General features: G+C 43.3%; 1 long non-coding RNA gene across 1 annotated transcript in view; it reads left to right on the top strand.

The window, feature by feature from the left end:
- Positions 1-687: 687 nt before the first annotated feature.
- The window catches only part of LOC138504845 (uncharacterized), a 230,811-nt gene continuing 206,110 nt past the window's right edge, over positions 688-25,388 (top strand). Inside the window, exons 1-3 of the long non-coding RNA XR_011280007.1 lie at positions 688-774; positions 2,782-2,831; positions 24,618-24,751. This is a non-coding gene — a long non-coding RNA (uncharacterized lncRNA). The remainder of the gene's footprint in view (positions 775-2,781; positions 2,832-24,617; positions 24,752-25,388) is intronic.

Raw genomic sequence — 25,388 nt, 5'->3', positions numbered from 1 at the left:
ACTTGGGCACCCCCCCCCCCCCCCCCCCCCGGGAAATTCATAAGTCGGCTCCCCTGAGCATGACCAAGGGACGTCAATGGGTGGGTAAATAACCAAACAACACCTACAAGCTTTGTACCCCTCATCATATGCCATTTTCCCCTAGCTGTACTCTAATGCAATAGTTTGGGATTATGGGTGGTGCTTTTCAGTGGCATGTAATAGCCAACAACCCCCAGCCACCAAAAAACGGGTGGAGCTGTAAGAGTTATCCTGTCACCATCCAGATAAACATAGCTCTCCACTCACACGCTTTTGGCGGGTATCACCCGCCTTGTAAACAGCTGACTCACCCGCCAAGCCTCCTGCACGCCCATTCGTTTCAATGGGCCTCTCACCCGCCAAAAATAAAATCGGGTGTTTTCACCCGCCTTTGCGACACAAATGGTTGAGAGCTATGGATAAAGCACGACTAAATTCTAAAACCCAACTTTAAAGGTCGCTGTATCACCTGCGCTTCATCAACCGAACACTTGCAAGCTGTACAACCTTAACAAAGAGTGGCCAATCAGCAGATTGGGCCTAACCAGTGATTATGCTCTCCGTGATGTGATTCATGGGAATGTGCACTGCGAGCCTGCTGACCTGCTGGCAATAATGCACCGCGCTTAGTCACGTGGCGGCCTGCGTAGCCTAGAGTCTGTGCGTTGACATTTTGCTGCGCGTATTTTCATCCACCGTTATATGACTAAGGAGCCAGGGCACCAAGGTGCAAAACGTTCACGCCCAACCGAGGTAAAGTACTAATTAGATTCTTACGTTCAGACTGGGGAGTTTAGGGTAGTGGCACACGCACCTGAGTTATAAAACTGCGATTTCCAAAGGCAGGAACTACCTAACCTTCGTATATTTATATCACTATAAATAGGCTCAGGGAGCCGTGCATTCTAGAGTAACAGCACGTATTAAGCCCAACAGCTCCCTCTAGTGCATACTATCAAAATCGGTTTAGCTTTTTAGAGCATCATCCATAAGGAATCGAAACATTATGTGCATCGAATAAGATAAGAATGTAATCTTGCGTTGTGGTTTATTCTACGCCAATTTAGAGGGACCCAGAAGGAAACAGAAATGCTCATAGATAATGCAATGTAGGTATACTACAGTAAGAATCCAACGATAAACTATCAGGCGTCCCCTATCTGTCAAACTCAAAGCGAGCATTGGCCCTGTGAGCTACCGGATCTGGGCCGTGCTGGGAGATGTACCCTTGATGCTAGGACAAAAGACCATGGGCCTCATTACGACTCAGGCGGTAAGGGGTTTACGGCAGCGTAAACAGCGCCGACCCTTACCGCCTGATTCCGAGGTCCCTTAGCGCCATGGCGGATTTAACACCTGCAGGTGTTAAAATCCATGGCGCTAAGGGACCATGTTGTTAATTACGCCACCGTAATTTACGGTGGCGTAATTAACGCCTTCCCCACTCCCATTATGCCCTATGGGGCAAAAATGGGAATGGGGAAGGGTAAATGGGGATTGGGACCGCCCCGCCGACCTCGGAATGGGGCGGTAAGTCTGCCAACCACCATGGCGTAAACTTAGTTTACGCCATGGTGGTAAAGGTACGACCCAGGCGGTAACTTACCGCCTGGGTCGTAATGAGGCCCCATGCCTCAGTAAGAAAGTTTTCTCCCGGGGCCATACTGAATTACTTTGGTGCGGCCAGTCTGGACATGTTTAAAACATGTTGGCTGGCTGCATCAATGTAGGTCAGTATGGTCTCATAAGAATACTCATCATGTTCCACAGTAAAAGAAAGCAGTCCAAACTGTCTGCACCAATTAGGCCAGTATGGACATTTAAGAAAACTCATCATGTTGATTTTACCGTCAGTGGCAGTCATTTTTTGAGAAGATTTGAGTAGAGTGAAAGAGGTTGAACTTAATGTGTCATTAACACCTGATCCAGCGGGCTGGATCGGGTGTTAAGGCCATTAGCACCCGGGTTACGAAAGCGGCAAACCCGGGGTGCTAAACAAAAAGGTTTTACCTTCCTACAACAGGACGCTGCATGCATCCCGTTGTAGGACGGAAAAACCTTTACCAACATTGCCGCCATGGAAAGGGAAGACGGGCTCCATACGGAGCCCCTCTTCCCTTTCCATGGCAGCCGTTGTGAGCAGAGAGGAAGGTGCGGCTGCAGCAGCAAGTGCCGCTGCAGCTGCAATAAGGTAAGTTTGGGGGATAGGGGGGATTCAAAATGAAAAAAGGGGACTGGGTGGGGAGATGGCGGCAGGGTGAGCTGGCCTTCAGGCGGCTTAGATCACAGGCTTACACCAGCGTTCAAGCCTGCGTTCCTAGCCACCTGAGTGGCTGCCTCCCCCCTGTCTGGTGATAATTGAAATGAAGACTTATTGTTCAGGATGGACGTGGTTAGTCTTTATACCAACATCCCACACAGATGGGGTCTGGAAGCCATGGAGTGGCCTCTGTTGAAGAGTGATGAATGTCAGGCCAATAAGTTGTTTGTATTGAGCGTGTTGAAAGTTGTACTCATGAACAATTTCATCTGTTTTGGTGAGCAGTTTCTTATACAGACATTGAGGACATGAATGGAGTCAGCAATGGCCCCACTTTACGCCAATACATTAATGTTGTACTTTGAGACAGGTAATGCTCTGGAGAAAGGAAAATGGAGATGTCACTTGAAAGAGTACCTTAGATATATTGATGATATATTTGGAATTTGTTATGGGACAAAATAACAATTGTTTGTTTGTTTGTTTGTTTATTTATTTAGTATGGCGCACAAAACCCAGAGGTAACAGGGCGCAGACAGAGAACAGGAAGGTAAGATTACATAAAAACTTGGTTACAAGATAAGGCATACATGAATAAGAGGCATAACATTACATTGTGTGGACTGTACATATATACATATAGAAAATAAATTGCTTACATATTTACATATTTGATGCTGTGCATAGAGGCGGTCAGGTTTGATTGAGGGCATAGGCATGTGGGAGGGCTTAGTCATGGGGATCATTGGACCGTAACCAGGTGAGGGTGTTTCTCCTGAAGCAGTAGTAGGATTGGTCTGTCCTAATGTTGAGTGGGAGGGCATTCCAGTGTTGTCCTACTGTTGAGTGGGAGGGCATTCCAGTGTTTGGCTGCCAAGACAGGGAAACTACTGCCACCGGTTTTCTTTTGTCTGAATTCGGGTACCTGCAGGCAGTGGGAGTTAATCGATCTGGTGGGGCGGGTGGAGGTTTTTTCAGCTATACTGGCTGCGAGATAGGGGGGGGGGCTGCTTTGTTTAAACATTTGAAAATGAGTGATGCTGTTTTGAGAGAGATGCGGTCGGAGATTTTGAGCCATTTGCTTTCTCTCCTTTTGTTGGAGATGTGTTCCTTGGATGGTAGGTTAAGGGCTGTTCTGAGTGCGTTGTTTTGTAATGTCTGTAGTTTGTTGATTATGCATTTGTTGGCTCCTAGGTACATGGCATTACAATAGTTGAGTCTGGATAGTATTAGGGCATTGGCGATGATGATGCAGCTAGCTTGGGTGAGGAAGGCTCTGCTTGCCCTGATTAGCTTGCATGTGTAGGCAGTAGAGGGTGCTAGTGAGTTGACTTGTTTTTTTAGTGACATGGTTGTATCTAGGTGAAAGCCTAAGGTTTTCACTGTTTTGGCCACTGTGATGGTGTTGCCATCAATGTTGAAGGCCTTATATTTGGGGCTGAATTTTTTTATATTGGTGTTGGATCCGAGGAGCAGGATTTCGGTTTTCTCATCATTCAGGCATAAGCCGTGTGTGGCCATCCATGCCTGAATGATGAGATATATTTTGTTTACCAGGGCCGTATCTGAGTCGAAGTTGCCCGAAAGGGGTATGAGGATCTGGGTGTCATCTGCATAATTTGTGTAAGAGACACCCAGTCTGTCCAACTTGTCAAATAGGGGCTTGGTAAAGATGTTGTAGAGGGTGGGAGAGATGCAGGAGCCCTGGGGTACCCCGCATGTTATTTTGATGGGGTCTGCTGAGGCTAGAGTGGAGAAGACCCTCATAGTTCGATTGTCCAAAAATGATTGGATCCAGGCTATGGCCTCTTTTGAGAAGTGGGCAGCTGAGGCCAGGTGTTCGCACAGGACTCCGTGATCCACCAGGTCGAACGCTGCCGACAGGTCGAGGAGGAATAGCATGGCGGTGTTCCCTTTGTCGTTAATCTCGTTGATCTGGGTTTTAAGATCGATTAGGGCTGTCTCAGTACTGTGCTGTGGTCTGAAGCCCGATTGACGAGCGCCTAGTAGTTTGTGAGTTTCAAGATATTGCTGAATTTGCAGGTACGCTACTCTGTCTATTATCTTTAACAGGAACGGCACCGTGGTGATGGGCCTGTAATTGGTGGGAATAGCAGGGTCTAGGGTTTGCTTCTTGAGGCGAGGCAGGACCCAAGATTCTTTGAGGTTACTTGGTATGGTTTTGGAGTAGAAGGATGCGTTGATCAGTTTGGTTATAAAAGGGGCTAGGTCCCTGGCCGCATTCTTGATTATTTGGGGAGGGCAGTTGTCGCCTTCGCAGTTTGATGGTTTAAGTGAGGCTATAACTCTTTCTGGGATAGGTATTTTGTGAACCTGAAGGGATTCGGGCCTAGTGGGTTGGTTGCTTTAGCTTGGTTGCTGGGAGGTGCTTCGTACTAAAGGTATGAGGAGGTACAGGGGGTGGCTGTTTGGCTCTTGCCTAGGTACATTGTACGATTTTGATTAGGGATAATCAACAGTAGTGTGGTGCGGCTATTATATGGTAGGGCTGTTCTGGCTACAGTGATAGTGGGAGGGTACAGCGACTAGCATCAGGTAGGGTCTGGCGGCTACTGTGGCAGCAGAAATAGTAGTCTGGTGCCAGTTAGTATAGGGCAATATCAAGTCAGGCACAACAATTGGTAGTTGATGAGCTAGCAGAAACACACTAAATATTGAGGATACTAGCATGCTAAGTCTAAAATGTCATGGTAGCTAAATTCGATTTTGGTCTGAAATGTCATGGCAGCTAAATTCGATTTTGGTGCAGGTTTACAAAAACACTCTAAACATTGAGGAGACTAGCATGCTAAGTCTAAAATGTCATGGCAGCTAAAATCGATTTTGGTGCAAGTTTACAAAAACACTCTAAACATTGAGGATACTAGCGTGCTGAGTCTAAAATGTCATGGCAGCTAAAATTGATTTTGGTGAAAGTTTACAAAAACACTCTAAACATTGAGGATACTAGCATACTGAGTCGAAGCACTGGTAGGCAAAAAATGCAATGTGCAAACAGGCAGGTGCAATTTCAACAGTGGGGGTTCACCTAAAGATGGGCGAGTGCCTAAACATTTATAGCATAAAACAATGGACTACTGAGTCGCTATGCACTGGTAGCATGGGGCACTCAAGGCGGGCAATTATGCAGATGGTGCAGCGTATATGTGAGTCTGATGTTTAGGCAGGGTGAGCATCATTCATTGTGTAATAATGAGTCTACAAGGATGGGGAAGTGGTGCTGGAGCTGCATGTGGTATGAGCAGGTACTCCTTACCAGAGAGTTAGGCTAACAGGCGTGGGTCCGGCTCCCGCCTGCAGGTCCCCTAAGGTAGGTGGGGTAGATAGGCTGGCTGGGTGGACCAAATAGGGCAGCGCTGATCATCAAGTCCGAGGTGCAATCAGGCGGCGGCCATCTTGTAGTTGTGTACTCTTTGTACACACAAAACGGCAGTAGAATGATTAGGTGTGCGGCAGAGGGGAGTCATGCATTCAGCAATGCGGGCAACACAAGTGTCTTAGCATCAGGAGTGAAAGAGTTACCCTCGGTAGCGGTAAAAGATCTCCTGCCTAACTGTGGGTAACGGGATGCGGGACTGCAGGAAGTTGGTGGTGGGCTGCTCCGGTAGCAAGGGGAAAGGAGCTCCTGCTCCTACGGACGCTGCTGGCCCACATACAGTAAATTGTGGATGTGGAGCACAAACGTAGGGAAGGATTTAACAAACGTTGCAGCCGTGATAATGAAGGCGATTAAGCTTACCCAAATTGGTTAGGGGGCCGCCACTCTCAGCGGCAAACAGAAGCCTTTATCCACGGCCTTCCTCCGCAGGCCGGCTTCCGCCTGTCGGTGGCGCCGATTGGATAAAGAAGCTTCCTGTAGCCTAGCAACGAGGTTCAGCCTCGTTTTGACGCCGCATTGCGCCGGCCATTTTGTGGTCATGCGACAATGCCGAACCAATTCAAATTATTTCAAGATGGAATGTGGGAAACAAGAATAGATGCTGCAGAAGCAAGCTGCAGGTACGGCCAGGGTCAAGGGGTAGCTTTAGTATCCAGATGCCTCGGATGCTGTATTCTGTGCAGTGTGGTTGTCGTGTAGGAGATGGGAGGCGGGAGGCGGGGGGTTCCAGCAGACTGCTCCTGCAGCTGTGGGATGAGGAGGGCTCCTGCCCTCTCCTGCTTCCACGAGATGAACTGGAGTGAGGTCGACACAGCGGCAAACAGAAGCCTTTATCCACGGCCTTCCTCCCCAGGCCGGCTTCCGCCTGTCGGTGGCGCCGATTGGATAAAGAAGCTTCCTGTAGCCTAGCAACGAGGTTCAGCCTCGTTTTGACGCCGCATTGTGCCGGCCATTTTGTGGTCAGGCAACGATGCCGAACCAATTCAAATTATTTCAAGATGGAATGCGGGAAACAAGAATAGATGCAGCAGAAGCAGGCTGCAGGTACGGCCAGGGTCAAGGGGTACCGTTAGTATCCAGATGCCTTGGATGCTGTATTCTGTGCAGTGTGGTTGTCGTGTGGGAGGTGGGAGGCGGGGGGTTCCAGCAGACTGCTCCTGCAGCTGTGGGATGAGGAGGGCTCCTGCCCTCTCCTGCTTCCACGAGATGAACTGGAGTGATGTCGACACAGCGGCAAACAGAAGCCTTTATCCACGGCCTTCCTCCGCAGGCCGGCTTCCACCTGTCAGGTGGCGCCGATTGGATAAAGAAGCTTCCTGTAGCCTAACAACGAGGTTCAGCCTCGTTTTGACGCCGCATTGCGCCGGCCATTTTGTGGTCAGGCGTCGATGCCGAACCAATTCAAATTATTTCAAGATGGAATGCGGGAAACAAGAATAGATGCAGCAGAAGCAGGCTGCATGTACGGCCAGGGTCAAGGGGTACCTTTAGTATCCGGATGCCTCGGATGCTGTATTCTGTGCAGTGTGGTCATCGTGTGGGAGGTGGGAGGTGGGAGGCGGGGGGTTCCAGCAGACTGCTCCTGCAGCTGTGGGATGGGGAGGGCTCCTGCCCTCTCCTGCTTCCACGAGATGAACTGGAGTGAATTGTGTGGTTTTATTTACTACATGAGTTCATTATATCCAATGATTTAATTTATGACCTGTGTAACCAAGGAGAGAATTCCATTTCTTGATGTTGAAATTTATAAAACTAGTAATGCATTAGAAACAACCACTCACTCTAAATTGACTGGTAGGAATAGCCTAATGCTTGCTAATAGCTTTCACCCAAAGAAGACTTTATAGTGTATACCTTTCAGTCTGTTTATGTGTTACAGGATAATTATTTCAACAGAAGATGAGTTAAGACAGAAAAGTCAGGTTTTAAAGGAGAAATTCTTAACATGTAAATATCCAATTGATGTACTGGATGCCTCTTATCAGACAGTGCAACAGATGAGTAGAGATGATTTATTGGACGCTAAAGAGAAACATCGGGAACCAGGTTTGGTGTATGTTACAACCCATTCACTACAGAGTAAGACGATTGAACAGATTTTCCTCGAAAATTGGCAGTCTTAGATTGGACCCTGTTCTTGATAGACTTTTCCAATATCTAATCATTTTCGTCTATAAAAAAGAGTGACTCATTAAGAAACCCCTTAGTAAAGGCAGAGATTAAGGACAAAGGTAATAGGATACACAATTGGAAAGGTATTCAACCATCTGGTCATTTCCAACATTGCAATAATATTCTAGGGCCAACACATTGAATCATCCATACACTGGAACACAAATTACTTTGCAACATACGAGTGTGACTCTAAGGAAGTGGTTTACGGCATTCGCTGTCCTTGTTGCTTGTTTTAGATGGGTATGGTTATGAGAAAGGTAAAGGTCTGATGGACCGAGCATAAGCCGAATGTGAGGACGAAGAGTGAGAGGTCCCCAGTGGCTAAACATTTCCTAGAGGCGAGACATACTGTTGCTCAGATGAGGTTTATCATTCTGGAACAGGTGAAGTTGCCACCAAGAGGCGGTGACTTGCTGACATTGCTCTTGAAGAAAGAGATCTTTTGGATCAGGAAATTTGACACATTGGCCCCTAGAGGCATGAATGTGGAATGTGACTTAACTCCATACTTGGGTTCTTAAATAGGCTTTGCCGCTAGACTGATTGGGCATGTCACAGCACTGGCAAGTTGGAAATAGTGGTTCGGAGTAGACACAAAACTGAATGTCTCTACCATTTAGTGTCACAAAGGTGGGAGGATGTTGAAGTTGCAGCTGTGTACCGATGATTAGGCTGTTAATTAAGAAGATTTTGTATCTTAGGACAGTGTATAATGTGTTTTATTAGAAATCGGTCTTGTTAATGGTGGGGCCTAAACATGAAAGCATCCTAAAATGACTATCGTTAGTGGTAGCAGTATGATTGGAGAATTCGGAGTAATGCAGACCAAGTAGTTTACTGTTGGTGCTTAGTCACTATCACAAGTCGGCATAGTGAGCGTTTACGTGGTTGTGACATGTGATCTGATTGCAGGGATCTACATGAAAATCAGGTAATAACAGACATGCACCAGAGTTGTGACTGTTACTTAGGAAGATGTTGTACTTTCTTTGTGTGAATTAATGCAGTGTGATCTTAATGAACGGGTATTTCCACTAACTAGGATGGATGTGGACTATGTCTTAATACCCTTATCAGTTGTGGTATTGTGAGTTAATATCCCAGTACTGTATAGGGCTTTAGACCCAGTGATCGTCACGAGCTAATAGGAATTACGTTTTGTTTCCTGACCCCTGTGACGTCACATGTGTGACATCAATACGTTCCACTGTACGTTTGGCAGCCATGTTAAGATGTATAAACACAGTTATAATGGTATGGTGAGGTTTGGACGCTTACCATTCAGGATCGATTCGGCACTAGGAAGGAGGTAAGGCACGGATGGCCAGTGAGTTGTTTGGGTCTGGAGATTAGCAAACTATGTTTTTGGAGCGATGGATTTTGGTTTACTGATGAATTCCTTTGGCATGGTTTGCTTCTTGGAGGTTTTTTAAGGGTCTTGATGAGTTTCGTTTTGTTATTATTGTGGAAACGGATGGATCTTTATCTTTATTGGATAGTTACATTGGTGACTTGGGAGATTCAGAAGAAGGGATTGAGAGCATGAATCAGTGATATTATTGGCATTCCTCTTGTGGAGGTAAGAATGGTGGCATCATGTGGATACATTATGGTGAAAGAAGAATGACCAGCAGGTTAATTATTTTAGGTTTGTATTTTGCAGGAAAATAGTATCCGGAAATGAGAAGAGTGTGTGCATATTCATATAGAGAATTAGCTTTTCATGAAGGATTCCAACAGATTAGTGGCACTGGCATTGAATGTATCTAAGGACAATGGAGGTACCTTTGAAAATATGGTGTTTTTATAGGTTAATTAACTATTCTTTGTGTATTGTTTGTTGGGAAGGCAGTCCAGCCTCTCCTTAAGATGGGGCTCATGTCCTTAAACGCACAAAGAGTCCCCAAATATTGTGGAACAAGATCTGGACACTGTTTTGAATGGGAATACCACTTTTTGTCGAGAAACTGAATTCTTGGCTTGTATCTTTTATCCATACCATGCAAAATTAATTATTGGAAGTATTCATGCAATTCATTTTCTTTTGCTGACGAACTGTTATGAGGATTATATGAGGTTTTTGATAATTTTGAAGCAAGTATCTTTCATGTATTATATGGATTTTTGACATTCAAAACCTCTGATTGGTGAAACCCTGTGAATTTATGCTCAGTATAATACTCTGCTGATTGGCGTAACCGTGTGAATCTATGCTCGATATAATACTCTGATGATTGGTGTAACCCTGTGAATCTATGCTCGATATAGTACTCTGATGATTGGTGTAACCCTGTGAATCTATGCTCGATATAGTACTCTGATGATTGGTGTAACCCTGCGAATCTATGCTCGCTATAATACTCTGATGATTGGCGTAACCCTGTGAATCTATGCTCGATATAGTACTCTGATGATTGGCGTAACCCTGCGAATCTATGCTCGCTATAATACTCTGATGATTGGCGTAACCCTGTGAATCTATGCTCGATATAGTACTCTGATGATTGGTGTAACCCTGCGAATCTATGCTCGCTATAATACTCTGATGATTGGCGTAACCCTGTGAATCTATGCTCGATATAGTACTCTGATGATTGGTGTAACCCTGTGAATCTATGCTCGCTATAATACTCTGATGATTGGCGTAACCCTGTGAATCTATGCTCGATATAGTACTCTGATGATTGGTGTAACCCTGCGAATCTATGCTCGCTATAATACTCTGATGATTGGTGTAACCCTGTGAATCTATGCTCTGTATATTATCATCATAATTTTTTTTTCATAAAAAAACTCTTTGTTTATAATGACATTAAGAACTTGACTAAAACTGTTTTGATACTTACTTTTGTTGTAACACAATAATGCATGTGATTACCCAATTTTTGGATGCTTAATAATCGGAAGGGCAATATACCCGAGTGGAGTGCGTCTGGGATACTCCTTTTTTGAAAGGGGAACTTTTTATTTCGATTTGGATAATAGTACCAATTATAGCCTGATTAGTACATCCCATTCACACCTGAAGTATTTAAATTAATTGATGTCTTTGGAAATTATTTATAGTTTGTTTTAATTACTGTGAACCCCCAATTGTTTTTGTTTCACATAAGAACACTCATCATGTTTGCCTTTTCCCTTGATGCCTGTAAAACATTATATTCCACTGTAACAAATGAAAAAATCAGTCCAAACTGACTCTCCCAATTAGGCAAGGGAGGGCATGTAAGAAAACTCATCATGTTGGTTTTATCGTCAGTGCCAGTTAAGAAATGCCATTGCCACTGTAAGAAAACATTTCCAGACAGGCTGCACTGATGTAGGCCAGTATGGCCACATAAGAACACTCATCATATTGGGTTCTCCATTGATTCTGGTAAACATTGTTGCTGCACCAATGTAGGCAACTCCTCTAATCAGAGTCTTGCTCCTTTACTGGCACACAAATAAGCACACACATTCATAAAGTAAATAACACTTGTACACATATGCACCTATACAACAGTGAGTGGGATAGCTCAGGTGCAATGCGTTTGTCTTGGAAGCAACATAAGGCAGCGCAACACATGTGCGAATCCCGATCCCCTGCTTAGAAACTAATCTCTGGTATTAAGCGCGTTATAAAAGAACAATTATAATGATACACTCTCTCATTCACAAGTGCACCCACACAAAATACTTTCATTCATTCACACACCCAAACATACACTCTCTCATATACATGCACACCCAGACAACATACACTCTTATCTTATTGACACAAACATGTATAGACACAAACCTCTGCATGCGCACATGCGCATACATTTTTTTTATTACTTGCAGCCACTGTCCGGCTTCAAATGCCACTTCAGGGCATCTCCTATAATGTCCCTTCAGCTCCTGGAAGCAGTGAAGGCTTCAAGGTTCTTGGACATGCACAGTTGATCTGATGCCCATTCCACTCACTGCCCCTGGGCCTCTGAATGTGAGGGGAGGTGCCCCGTAGCCCACTATGGACAAGACGTCCCTGAGGAGAGCCTAAGAGGTGAATCTAGCTGCACAGAGGAAACTGTGTACCGAGGCTCAGAGGGGAGATGAGGAGCCTGTAAGGGGTAGGAGCAAAGGAAAAAAGCTAAGTGGAGGAGGTGGCATTGGTAAGAACATCAACGCCGAGATTGCCAAGTGCACAGTCGCATGCTATTGGATGATGAGCACTTTTGCCCAGCTGACGAGCAATTTTGCACTGACATTTGCATCGAATTACCACTGATGAAATGGCATGAAACAGAATGATCAGCAGAGAAAGGCAATCTGAGCTGACTGACAAGGGCCTAGAGACCCAAGCTACTCCTCACTGATGACGCCTAACAAGGCCAAAACATGCCTCCGGATAGTTGTGGTCTTGTGCAGAAGGGATGTGACCTAGCAGTTCCGTCTGGACTGTCCCTTTTGGGGTGAGACAAAGCCTGATTTACATATGGTCTTTCCTCCTTTGTAATGGGCTGGCAGGCTGAAATACGATAGTCTGGAGGGTTGCCAAGAGCTGTGCCAGTGTTTATGATTGGTTCAAAACCTTCCAGCCATCACCTTTTGGTATTGACAAGAGCAAGAGCCACATTTTGCACTTTTTGGTCTGTGCAAATATTGATTCTGAACTGTCTGCTGCCCACTGCAAAACAGAGAACGTGAGGGGTGTGCAAAAGGAAAGAAAGGGGCATGGGGAGACTCAGGTAGCCATGGACGTTGGGGGCTATCCATTTTAGGAAGGAAACATTTTCAAAAATGGACAAAAACGAAATTAGTGCAATTAGCATTTCTGATTAATACAATCATGACGCCATTAATACAAATGAATGAAGTATGTCCAGTTTATTACAGGTGAAAGGAAGGAGGAGGGTTAATAGCAAATGACCACAAAACATAATGAGGCAGGCCATCTGGGGCTTATTAGTTGCTACTAAGAATTCAAGAATTAGAAATATGGTTATTATCTCGTAGAATATACCAGGAATATTGGCTGTGGAAATGGTGGTTAGTTCACAGAGTAAAAGTATGAAAATACTCAAAATAAATCTGTATTGGACGTCGATGACCGATGATATCATTGAATAACTAACGGAAATCTTGGGAGTTTGGCTGTCCACGCACGATGCAAATGTGATTGTATCTGCAGATTTTAATTCTTATTGTCTCCAAAAAGCTTGTTCTAAAAATAAAAGTAGTAATATTAATGGTAGTAAATGGACCTTAGGGTGGGATGTTAATCTTGATAAACAGAAACATATCAGGAGATCTACAGCCTCAAGCAGCATGGAATAGTGGCATGAAATGATTCACAATTGATTATGTGTTATTAACAAGTTCTGTGTTTGATTTTTTTGTTCTTCCTTTGAGATAAAATAAACGAAATTGAGTGATCATAAGATGATAGTTAATATGAATTTGGGAACTCAATCTGTCTCAACAGATGTAAGTACAAATCTCCATGTCACTAATGCTGGTAATCGTATTAGGACATTTGAGAAAGGTGGAAGCACATTAATGAAGGAAGTGAAAAAGTATGTACAAGAAAGTTCCATTGATGAGTTGGAATTGGTCTGCACTACCCAGGAGTTTTAAGAAATTCTTATGGGAGCGGGAGGAACCGAAGGGGCCATGCCAGAGCAATTCCTCACATATCCATCAGGTTGACAGAACAATTCGGGTCAAGAAAAAGATATATAGGCAACAGCTGCACCAACAAAGGTTGGGTGTAGTTGATAGTGAGACCTATCAGTTTAGGAAAAGACAATTGACGCAGGAGTAAATAAATTGGTTACGTCTTCATAAGTTTGGCTTGGCACAGGCTGATGGTGAAAGGATGTTAAATGCACAGATATCGAAGAATTCTCATACTTGTTGGTTATTAATTAATTAGGCCAATTGCAAGCAAAGCCAACTGCAGTGTAGTGCAGTGAGTGAGTACAGCTGGCGGGCTCATTGGGAAACAATGCATAGTACTGTTGATAGTATAAAAACATCTTCTCTTTGTGGGATATTTTCTTTGAAACCGTTGATGTTGAACGCACAATAGCAAACGCTTCTAATTCAAAGGCGGCTGAACCAAATGGATTGACTAACATGATCTTGAAAACTAATAAGGAATTGTGGGCTGTTCTGCTTACATTGCTTTTTTTCTGAAAATTTTGCGGTCTTGTGCTATGCCTGAATCATGGAAATAGTCTATTATTCCTATATTCAAAAAGGGTGATTGGTCGGATCCAGCGAATTACAGCTTGATCACCCTTTACTTACCAATAGTAAGATCTTTGCCTCCTTGGTCTTGGAAACATTGGAGGACTGGATAGTTGATAAAAAGGATCTTGCAGAAAGTCCAAATAGGCTTCCAGAAAGGCTTAGGCACTAGTCAAAATTGGCTTATCGTGACAATTCTGAGGGATAAGTGTGTGTCACTAGAGGCTCCTCTCTATATGTCTCGATGGTGGACTTCTCCAAGCTCTTCGATACTGTTAATCCTGAAAAAGTGTGGCAAAGGTTAAGGCGCTGGGGAATTTCACCTCAATTGCAGGCTATATTGGAGTATATACATGAGGACACCAGAATGCAAGTTAATATGGATGTGGAGGGACATTTGACTGATGCAATAAGAACAATTAGAGGTTTAAGACAAGGATGCATATTGGCACCCTGTCATTTTAATGTGTACTTGGCCGATTTAGATGCTGTGTTAAAAAAGGCAGCTTTGATCAATCCTAAACTTGGAGGTCAAGGCATCAGTTGGATGACATACGCTTATGATATCGCCTTGCTTGTTGACCACCTTAGGGGAATATGATAATTATAATGAATTGATTTTCAACCAAAAAAATCAAGTGTGATCCATCTTGCTAAATCTTGTACATGAGGGGGTAGTTTTAAATGGACAATTGACAATATCCAAATCCCCCCAATAAGTGAAGATACATATCTTGGTTTCTTGATGCATGCGCAACCTAATGTTTCCCTTATAGTAGGTAATCTTGAAAAAAGTTGACTCTCAGGTCTATGGAAGATATACAACAAGTATTGCAAGTTCTCAATAAAGCCTTTGATAAAAATTTTACATAGCAAAAGTGGTACCATTGATTCCGTATGGCTCTGAAATAGAACCAGTTTGTTATAAGATATTTTGGGTAAAATTTGGAAGTGGACACTAAATCTTCCTCTATCTGTCCCTATGTCATCGCGACGTTTTAAGCTGGGCTTGCTATCACATCAACCCTGGTTCTACTGGCAGTTACCAACACTCTATGCTAAAATAATTACTCCCATGTCTGGCTCTGTATAAGAGGATTTGCTTAATGTCTCAACCAGTAAGTCTTCTAATTTCATGAACTGCATCGACCAAAACGTTGAAATCAGTTTGTCTAAAAGTGGAAGAAATAGGCAGGATCTCAACTTTAAACCATAATGGGTGAAAATGTGGTTGAATTAAATTTACTGATTCGAAACAGTGGATAAGACGAAAAGCTTTCAGCTACATTCCACATTCTCAATTGGCGATAAAGCATTGGTGGTGTTATTTCCCAGAACAATTTCTCCTATTTTGCCTAAACTTGTTTCAAGCTGGGGAGGTTTTTTCAGTTTGATCTTCTGATTATAATTATGACCAAACTCTATGTAGGTTCTGTAAAAAAGCGGATATTGTGCAAACACTATGGTGTATATTGGTTGAATGTTCTGTCTTTATTGATATTCAAACAAAATATTTGTGCCGTTTTTTAGTAAGGAGTGTTTTTTCTTCTCCAGATCATGTGTGGGAAAGGTTAACTACTGGAAGGGAAACCTTTTTAACTACAGAACTATTGAGGATGCTGGAAGATATTGGTAATTTTAGTCACACATATGGAAAAAAAAGTGGTTTTATGAATGCTGACTGTTCTCTTCTCAGATGATTTTATTTTATTTCTCTTTGAATGTACTATATGTGCATTTGTATGTTTTAATCATGATTTGTAAATTGTAAGTGCATTCTGTGTTGTACGTTTATTAGAAAGATTTGAAAAAACAGATTTTGGTCAAAGCAAATAAATAAATAATTAAATAAATCATGGAACCTTTTCCTTGTATCCCTTTAAGTAACGTTCAAAGGTTTGCGCAATGTGATTTGAGTAATAGATACTATTGTTATGGCAGCTCTTGCGTGTTCATCAATTACGTTTAAGTTGAAAACTGCATTATAAAGAAGTCAAACCTTCCGATTGTTTATTAATGACGGGTGCCCGAGGCAATGCCAGAGGTTACGATTCATTCAAAGCCTTCCAGCTGTCACTCTTCTATTATGCTGTAGCCCCCCCATAAAGGGCCATAGGCACAATCTTATTGTGTACTGTACAATTCTAACGCAAGTAAAACAAATCATGTGGTGCAGCACCAATTGCACAAAGGAAAAGGGTCTCTAAAAGAGCTTAAGCAAATATTCACAATCATAGTGAATTACTGGTGATAGCTCACAATCATAGTAAATCACTAGTGATAGCGGCTGGCAAATATAACCGTACGGCAACTTTCAGTGGAATTGACGGTGTGGGGTGAAAGTGGCAGCAGATGCAGAAAGCGGACCACAGCCTATGACTTGTCTGTCTGACTGAACCTATGGCCTCAGAGAGACAGCTGATGAGAGGGCCTTGTAGACAGAACACTGGATGACCAGACCTCAGACAACCTCCTGTGAGAGAAGCACTAAACTGTGGATCCAGGTAGACGGGCCACTGTACCAGAGACAGCTGATGAGAGGGGCTAGTAGACAGAACACTGGATGGCCAGACCTCAGACAACCTCCTGTGAGAGAAGCACTAAACTGTAGATCCAGGTAGACGGGCCACTGTACCAGAGACAAGCAAGAGCTACCTCAGAGACTCTGCCACCTCTGAGCTTGCCAGAGAGAGAAAAGAGGATGACTGATGCTGAACCTGACAACTTTGGCAAGGATGTCATGAAGAATAAATGCAAGCTCTTTGGGAAACAGGACAATGTGTTCTCCAAGTGTCAAAAATGCCAAGCGTCAGTGCATTGCGTGAAGAATGAAAGATCTATGTGTTAAAACTCACAACAGGGATGTAATCCAAAACAGTAGTAACTTGTGAAAAGTAGAGCTAAGGATAAAAACCAAAACAAGGTCAGAAAATAATTGTTGTGCTTTTGCCACTGGTGGACGTTCGCCATGAACGTCCAACATGACACTATGAAAGCTTCATGAAGAGGTCGATCGGTTTGGATTGCCTGGAAATGACCCATGCCATAAGACTGCGTGGAAGGTGAGTGCATACAGTCCGTAAGTAGCCTGGCGAGTTGAGTTCTCACTTTAGTTATCAGTGGGCAAAGAATAGTCACGGGTTCGAATTCCACTGGGTGGATACAGCCATCTGAGGTGGATAGACTTGGGTAATAACCACACCTTTTGCTGATATGCTTCAGGGACCCACACTTGAGCACTATATATAAAATATATGACTTATGCGCAAGTGGACACCGGACCAAGCCAATGCAGCCCTCACCTGGGCCCTCACTCATGAGAAGAGATCACAGAATAGTAGTTATGTGTATACATTTGCATATCAATAGCATAATTTGTCAAAGAATCAGAATAGGGTGTTGATGGCTTATTGGTGTGGGAAAGGCTATGAAAATGGTTGGTGATTGTGATATGAAGGAAAGAAATAAGTGACACACACAAAGAGGCCTACATTACACAATGATCAAAGCATCTCTGCCGCTACACAACATAGGAATCAAGCTTCCAGGAGATCCGCAGGCAGATGTTCCACTCTGTGTGGACTCAACACTTACCATTATTAAAAAAAAATGGAGGAACTACTTGCAGCAGAGGTGTGCAAAGCGAAGTGGAGGTTTGTTCCATGTTGTCTTAGAGACTCAGGTCATAGAGTCATAGAGATCAACTTGAATTAAATGGCAATGAGGTTTTTAAGTTTGTTTTGAATTTCGATAATTCCTCGTATCTGCGGTGAATGAGATGTCCACCACGGTTCCCGGTGCAGCTTCATCTGTTGGGTCTTCCCATGCTTTTATATTCCTTTTTCAACATCATGCTCTCCCAGGCTCTTCCTGCATGCCTCCACAAACTCCTGCCCACTCTCAGTCACTGGCACTTCTTATGTGGGGCCCCCTACCAGGGATGTTCTTTTAGTCATTGGCGTCTTCAACCATGATCACCTGCCCGTTTTGCCGAGTGAGGGGAACTTCTCGAACCACAAGCTCATCTACCATTTTGGATGACGCTTCCTTACTAACACCTGATCCCTGAATCTGGTGACTGGTTCCCTTGCAATGTTCATGGTGCTCATGTGACTATTGTTCTTTTTGGCTATTGCATACTGTTGTTCCTTGCCTTGCCGGTCCCAACTGGCAACCAGGAAGCACCCGTCTGTGTCATGGTTACAACCACTCCTCCATTTGGTTCTCTAGCTTGCCCGAGCATGAAACCAGACTGTGTGCCATGGGGGTCCTACTTGACTCTCCGTAAGGAATCTCCCACCATGGCTTGAGGAGGTTACCACTATCCCGATTCACCAGAGAGGAAATCAACGGGATGCTACGTAAATCCTCGCGAAGATTCCAGGCACAAAATCTAATCTATCCTGTAGTGGCACACATAGTACGTCACCCTTGGAAGCAGGTAGCTAGTGTCTCTCTCTCTCTCTCTCTCTCTCTCTCTCTCTCTCTCTCTCTCTCTCTCTCTCTCTCTCTCTCTCTCTCTCTCTCTCTCTCTCTCTCTCTCTCTCTCTCTCTCTCTCTCTCTCTCTCTCTCTCTCTCTCTCTCTCTCTCTCTCTCTCTCTCTCTCTCTCTCTCTCTCTCTCTCTCTCTCTCTCTCTCTCTCTCTCTCTCTCAGAGAAGATGTAAGTGTGATTTCCCCATACTTGCCGGAAATAAAACCCGCTAATATGACTTTGCTGCATCAATCACAATGGAACTTTATTAATATATTGTACAAACGCTGGTCCATTAAGCAAAATAAAATGGATTATGCACAATTTTCCGATAAAAGAAAGGTCTGCAGAAAATTAATTTGGACATGAATGAAGGCCTCAAGTGCATAAATACCAGAATAAGCAAATGAACCTTCTTAGATGTCCCCTCAAGCAAACTAGTGTGCATGCCACCATCTGGTAAATGTTAATTAGCACTTTTCAAAATCATGGTTTTTTCCAAATACGACTTTCCGAGCACGTGGGTTATGTTTCATTGGCCACATATTGTGTTAACATGCTAACATCAGAAATGCAATTAGTGTTGGGAGAAAGTCAGTGTTGGCCAATGAGGCCTTAAATGTACTTTGTCCTTAAAGCTGAAAATCCTGCCTGCTTCATGCCCAAAAGCCTTCTTAAATCCTTAATCAAGAAAATGATTGAGCATTTTGATTGCAAATTGAAATGTCAGAATCATTTCTTCTGCTGGCACAATAGCTCGGGGTCCTGGACGCCTGGTGCAGACTTGGAGATCTCTGTGCAAGCAACACGTTGCAGCTCGAAATCCCAGCAACTGGACTAAAGGAGACGGAAATGTGGACCAATACATCGAGGAATGAAATCAGATATTACTGAAGAACCGGGAGAGATGGTGTGGGCTGGATCAATAATCCATGCACATTACATAGCTTAAGTTAGTGATGTTTTCAACACAGAATGGCGGAGGGATCACATACGTTTGCAGCCTGTTATACTTCAGTGAACTTTCTCGCGGTGCACAAAGATTTTCCCTTTTTTTTTTTTTAACAGTGGGTACCCCCCATCCTGGATTTGTGTCCCTCCTTTCTAAACCCCCTTCCCGCTTTTGCATCTTCTTTTATAACACTTCACTGATTTGGAGTTGCCAATTTTTGAATATGCGCATTACAACATTTCTGGGAAATATACACTTGTGAAAAGACATGTCACTGTGACAAACCCTGTCTGTAAAAATCATATGGATTATAGGCGTTCAGATGTACAGAAGTTACTATCAAAAAGAAATGAAATAAGAGAAGAAATAGAGGAGGTTAAACGATAGAATTAAGTAAATGAATGCTCTATGATGCTTTATTGTTTCTTTAATGTACTTTTATGTGATTTAACTCTCCTGAAATATACACATTTTTTACTGTGTATTCAGTAAATTGAGAAGACGAGTCATGCTGTATAGACCCAGTCCGAGGGCCCTACTAGGAACTTTCTGCCCTGAAGACTGAGTTAAAAGCCGGAGCACAGTAAAGACATTTAATTTAGTAAAGCACCCTGATGGGAGGCGGGCATTAACGGGTTAGGTAATGCCCTGGGGTGAGTTACGGGCCCAAGCAACGTAAAGCCTCATGATGCTCAGGGAGCTCGGAACGTTGGAATTACTATGAAGTAAAGCCTGCATTCCGAGCTCTTTGATTGGCTGGGAGTGTGCGGGTGTCCCTATGGGGTGTTAATAAGGTTTACACGTCATAACGCACTGGACAGCCCATGTGTGGATTCTGGAAAGCTGTAACCTGTGGCACTGCTGGAAGCCTTGGACTGGTTTGTGTAGCCCACAGGTATTCCAGTGACGATGCTAAGTGAACATTCCAAGTGCTGTGATAACACTGACACACAAGTGATCAGTAGGGGGTCATGCTTTTCAATTGCTATGATGTAGGATCAGCTGGCCTTTTCAAAATGGTTTAAAAAGAAGTGATCACATGTTTTAAAGTTATTTTTAGAATTGTATTTTTTAATGAAAAATCAAAACAATGGACAGATACGTGATACATGGTACCACAATAATCAACATGAAAAATGTACTTTTTTATATCTGCATATCACCACACATGGTAAAGCCGGTCTTGAGTCCCAAAGGTTTGTACTCAGGCAAATAAAGAAGTGCCAGTGTGAGCAGCACAGATGTGCACCTGCTACGGTGCACCACATTTACTGAGCCTAAAACCGGAGCAGAGCTGGAGATGCCTGCACAGGCAATGCAAATTCTTAAAAATAACACTAGCCTACAGATCTGGTGACTTACTTTACCTACTTTCCCACAAAAAATACCCTAGCCCCATAACACATGTTTTACAAAGAATTACATTTCATTTGCTCAATGGTGTATTTCACCATTAACAAATTTCATATTTGGCGCAATTCTGCCAACTAAAGGCAGCCACTGTGAGGGGTCAGAAATGTGGGGCAGACACCGTTGTGATTTTTCAAAAGATGCCATTTTATTCAATTAAAAGTTTGGATAAACGCCTCACTATCCCTACCCTGGCGAGGATTTCCCTACCTAAACTAAACTAAACTAAACGAATCACTCCAACAAAGGATATCTGTCTCTCACACTTATACATACACTACTTCCTTAAGGCAATGCATGGCAGCCCAAAGGCAACACAGTTATGATAGTTACATTCTTAATATGACAACAGTCTCTCCTTACAATCTGAGAGAATTCCCCTTCCCCAGATTCAAGCAGGATTCTGCTCCACAGTTCCCCAAAAGAAACAAGAAAATCCTGGTTTGTAACAAAGTTCCAGCACAGTTCTTTGTGACTCCAACTTGACAAAAGAATGTTCAACACACCAGTGGTTCAACAAAAAGCTTCTTTCTCTTCCTCTCACAATAGTAAGATTCAAAACGATCTCAATCACATAAACAAAGAATATTTCCTCAGTTCATCAATAGCAATATAAATTGGCTTCTTCATGATGCTTTGCAACAACGTATTATTTCTGGAGATAAATAACTCTTCTGCAGCAGTTGTATACAGTTCTTGCTTCAGCAATGAAAATTTGTCAATGATTTTTTAGCACCACTTCACAGCACTTCATCAACCTCTACCAGGTTTACACTAATGCCAGGCCTACAGATTCAATCACACTTGGTTTACTTCCATGCCAGACTTACTACTTCAAAGGTTTGCTGATCGGGTGTACTCCCCTGCCCGACCAGTAATTCACAAATAACAAGTGCCTCTGTGGTTACAGCAGCTTTGCAGTGTTCATTACTTTACAAAATCAGACTTAAGGCAACTCTTCAGGGAAAGCAAGATTCATATTAGTGATCTTTCGTACTTTGGTACTCTTTTGCACTTTTCGAAACCTCTGCAAGTTATGTTCCTCTCCCTCTGAACAACCTTTTCCAGAAGGACAGCCTTCTTGCCACTCTTGTTTCCACATTGTGTTATCAACCAAATACTGACAAGGATACGGTTTTATCCTGCTTCTTCCTTGGCTTTGGCAATGTGGTTTTAAAGCAGCTCTTGTTGTATGCTTCTTCAAATTAAAATATGGGCAATAAGCTTTACAACCTTCGTAACTCTCATTAACCCCCACCTGCCTTTGGCAATATAAGTTGGTTTTCAATTGCCTTGCTTTGGCTTTCTTTAGGCTTGGGCAAGGGTTGTCAGCATTAGTCTCTAATAGTATTGCACCAAGACACACTCATTTGGCTTTGAAAAAATACAGTTTTGCTGGTTTCTAATAGTTCGGTATTCAAAATTGCCTTTAGTATTACTTTCACTCACACATGTGTTTTTTACTCTGAGAATGCCTTATCGAGCACGCGAGTGGTCTCTGAGCACTCGGGAATCACTATCAGCTGGTGAACTCACTGGGTAGGCGTGCACATTCGATTCCCTCGTTGCTCACAGGTACTCTGCTTCAGTGGCTCCTCGCAACCAGGCAATCTGCTGCATTTGGTTCACCACCGCACGCACCACTTGTAGAAGGAGCTTAATTAGCTCTGGAGGCTCTCTGGTGCTCGCCGGCCACCGGAGACTGCCCTGTGGGGAAAAAACCTATCCACACTTTCACTTCCCACTGTGCAGTCTCTGCAAAACAGGTCTTCAGAGGGTAAGCTTCTCTCTTTCATGCTTCTCACTGCACAACCTCTGCAATCAAGCCTTCTGGACGAAAAGGCCCTCTCAGGACCGGCTACTGTTCTCTGCTCAACAGTGGTCCCGGCGTCTTCTCCCTCCTCCAGGTACTGCTTCTGCTGCTCCGACTGCTCACACCTCTCTCCCTTCTCACCAATGGCCTGCACCTGAGGGGACCTTTTAAGCCCCCCAATCTACCAAAGGTGTGAGTAATTTCCACTAACAAGCTGACTACTTCTACAGTTTTGTTCCCTTTTAGCCATCTTCTTCGTCCCAGTTCTTCAGGAATTATGGGACTTAAAGTCCCTGATGAAAAAGTTAGTTTTTCTAACTTGTTCTGTTTTGCAATAAGCCATTAGAAGGTTGGGGCCTCGGGAGAAGTTAAACAAGGGGGTTTCCCATTCCTCCTGACCTGCTCCCCCTCGTGTGATCCTCCAGCAGAACACCAACTCCAGGGACAGGATCAGAAAGTGTCTGCCTTTCCCTGGCTACATGAGAAGGATCCAGGCCAGGTTTTGGGGGGGAATCATCACTGATTCATCACACCACACACAATGAAACATTTATTTGCTTTTACAGCAAAGAACATTTTTTGCAGTAAATACAAAATTAAAGCTTCCAACATCCCTGTACTCGCCACAAAGGGTGTGGACCATGCAATTGGTCCTCATGTTTCATACAATCTCTTCATCTATGCAACTGATTTTGCAAGCCCTGCTGCAGTTTCTTTAAGATGCTTTCATGAAAAGATGTTTCACAAAGATGTAAATATTATGTGCTATAAATGCCAAATTATGTGCTCATGGTTGTCTTAGAGACAGCGCAGGCATTTCCAGGTTTTCTCTAGTTTAAGTCTTAGAGAATTCAGGCAGCAGGTGCAAATCAGAGATGCCATCGGCTTCTCTTCATTTCCTCCAGTGCAGTGCAGTGCAGGTTTGTGTGAATTGGGCAGTTAGAGTCAAGGCGGAACATTTACTATTCCATGTTACTAATAATAATCCTTTGTTCTCCTAGCTTGTCTTATGTGGGTGTGACCCTACTTGCTCATTCTAAGCACATCATAGGTATGCCTCATTTACAATAGCTAGCTTTGGCACAAGATGGTGAAACTCGTTCAAGAAAAGCTTTTTCTCTCAGGGGCATTTGCTGGTTATTTGAATATATCTTGGTGTTAATGAGTACTCACTTTTGCATTCATGGTGGTCATAAAAGAAAGCAGAAAATTACCTTGCCCTTGCATCATACTATTACTAGTGTTCTTGAGATAAAATACCTCATAGGCACCCAAAACATGCAGAGGAATCATTTTAGAGGGCAGAAAGAGGAAAAAGAAAGCACAATCAGCATTAATCAATAGCTGTTTTCACACCTGTTCATTTCTGAAAATGAGATCCAAATTTGAAGAAGGGGCCTAGTGAACTGCATAGTTAAAGAGAGACCAAATAAAGGCAACTGGTATAAACCTTTTTGGGACAAAGAGCTAGATCAATGTATGAACATCAATGCATAGCTGCATGGCTTTCTCCAGCCAATCCACAAATCCAGGTATTTACTTAGCTTGTTTGCTAAACTGGCTAAGAGGATAGCTCAAGTGCAACATGCTTGCCTTGGAAGTAAGGCAATGAGTGTGTAGTGGGTGTATTAATCAAGTGCGGCTATATGAGCCATTCATCCTCCCAAAGTTGGTAAACTGGGTATCAACTGTGGTGTAATAATAGTGACACCAAATACTACAGCACGTACAAGTTGGAGGAATCTGGCATTAAGGGATATGAAGATGACCAAACTGTTGATATTTAAATAATTGAGTGCAGGTCCCAGATAATGCATTACACTTATTAAAGTACATTTGTAATTGTTGGATCGCAAAATCGTTGCTTACTTTCAAACCACTATACTGTTTTGCACAGGTGGCGTTAGCGGTCTAGCAGTTCCCCAGGACGTCACGGAGGCATAGCGTCATTCAAGATGGTGGGTGCCACTACATATCACCGCTGGGAGCTGGTCTCCATTGCATCACAATGCTTCCCTGACGAAGCCCGACGTATGTATTCTTGTTCCTCTGATATTCTTTGCCTTGTACCCTGTATTTTCCCTTCTTCTGTCTTTCCTGAACTCCTTTCCATGGACTCCCTGTCCTTTCTGGATTCTGTTTGGAGTTTCCTGTGACACCGTGGTACTCCTGATCAAGCCCCTGTTACCAAACCGCTCCTGAAATCCGAGCTGACACTGTCTCTTCTACATCGCTCATTGCGCTCTTTTGCAAGAAATTTGTAACGTGAGCTTCAAATTCTTATTTTGTCGGTAAATCTGATATTTTCTTTGATGCTGTTGGTGTATAAAAGACTAGCACAATACAAATATTGTAGAGTGTATTTTCTTTCTGGATAACCTGAACCATTATCACAAACAGAATATTGTTCATTATTAGTAGAAATGAACAACAGGAGATTAAACCCAGTTGTCAGGTCAGAGACTTCAAGGTATTAAAGTAAAGTATCCATAGAACTGAACTCTTCCGCCGACTTCCAAAAGTGAAACAAAGTATTTTTGTTTTGGAGGTCTTACCAAGAGTTCATGGAAATCCTAGCTATTGGCAAATTTCAAGAAACACAGGCCGTCTCTGAAAATTCTTTGTACATAGAAGCCATTGGGAGAAAATAAATGGACTGGGCTGTAAA

Source organism: Ambystoma mexicanum, chromosome 11 (assembly GCF_040938575.1).
Source record: "Ambystoma mexicanum isolate Mex_15411 chromosome 11, UKY_AmexF1_1, whole genome shotgun sequence".
In the NCBI taxonomy this organism is placed as follows: domain Eukaryota; kingdom Metazoa; phylum Chordata; class Amphibia; order Caudata; family Ambystomatidae; genus Ambystoma; species Ambystoma mexicanum.
This window is presented reverse-complemented; position numbering and strand designations above follow the sequence as displayed.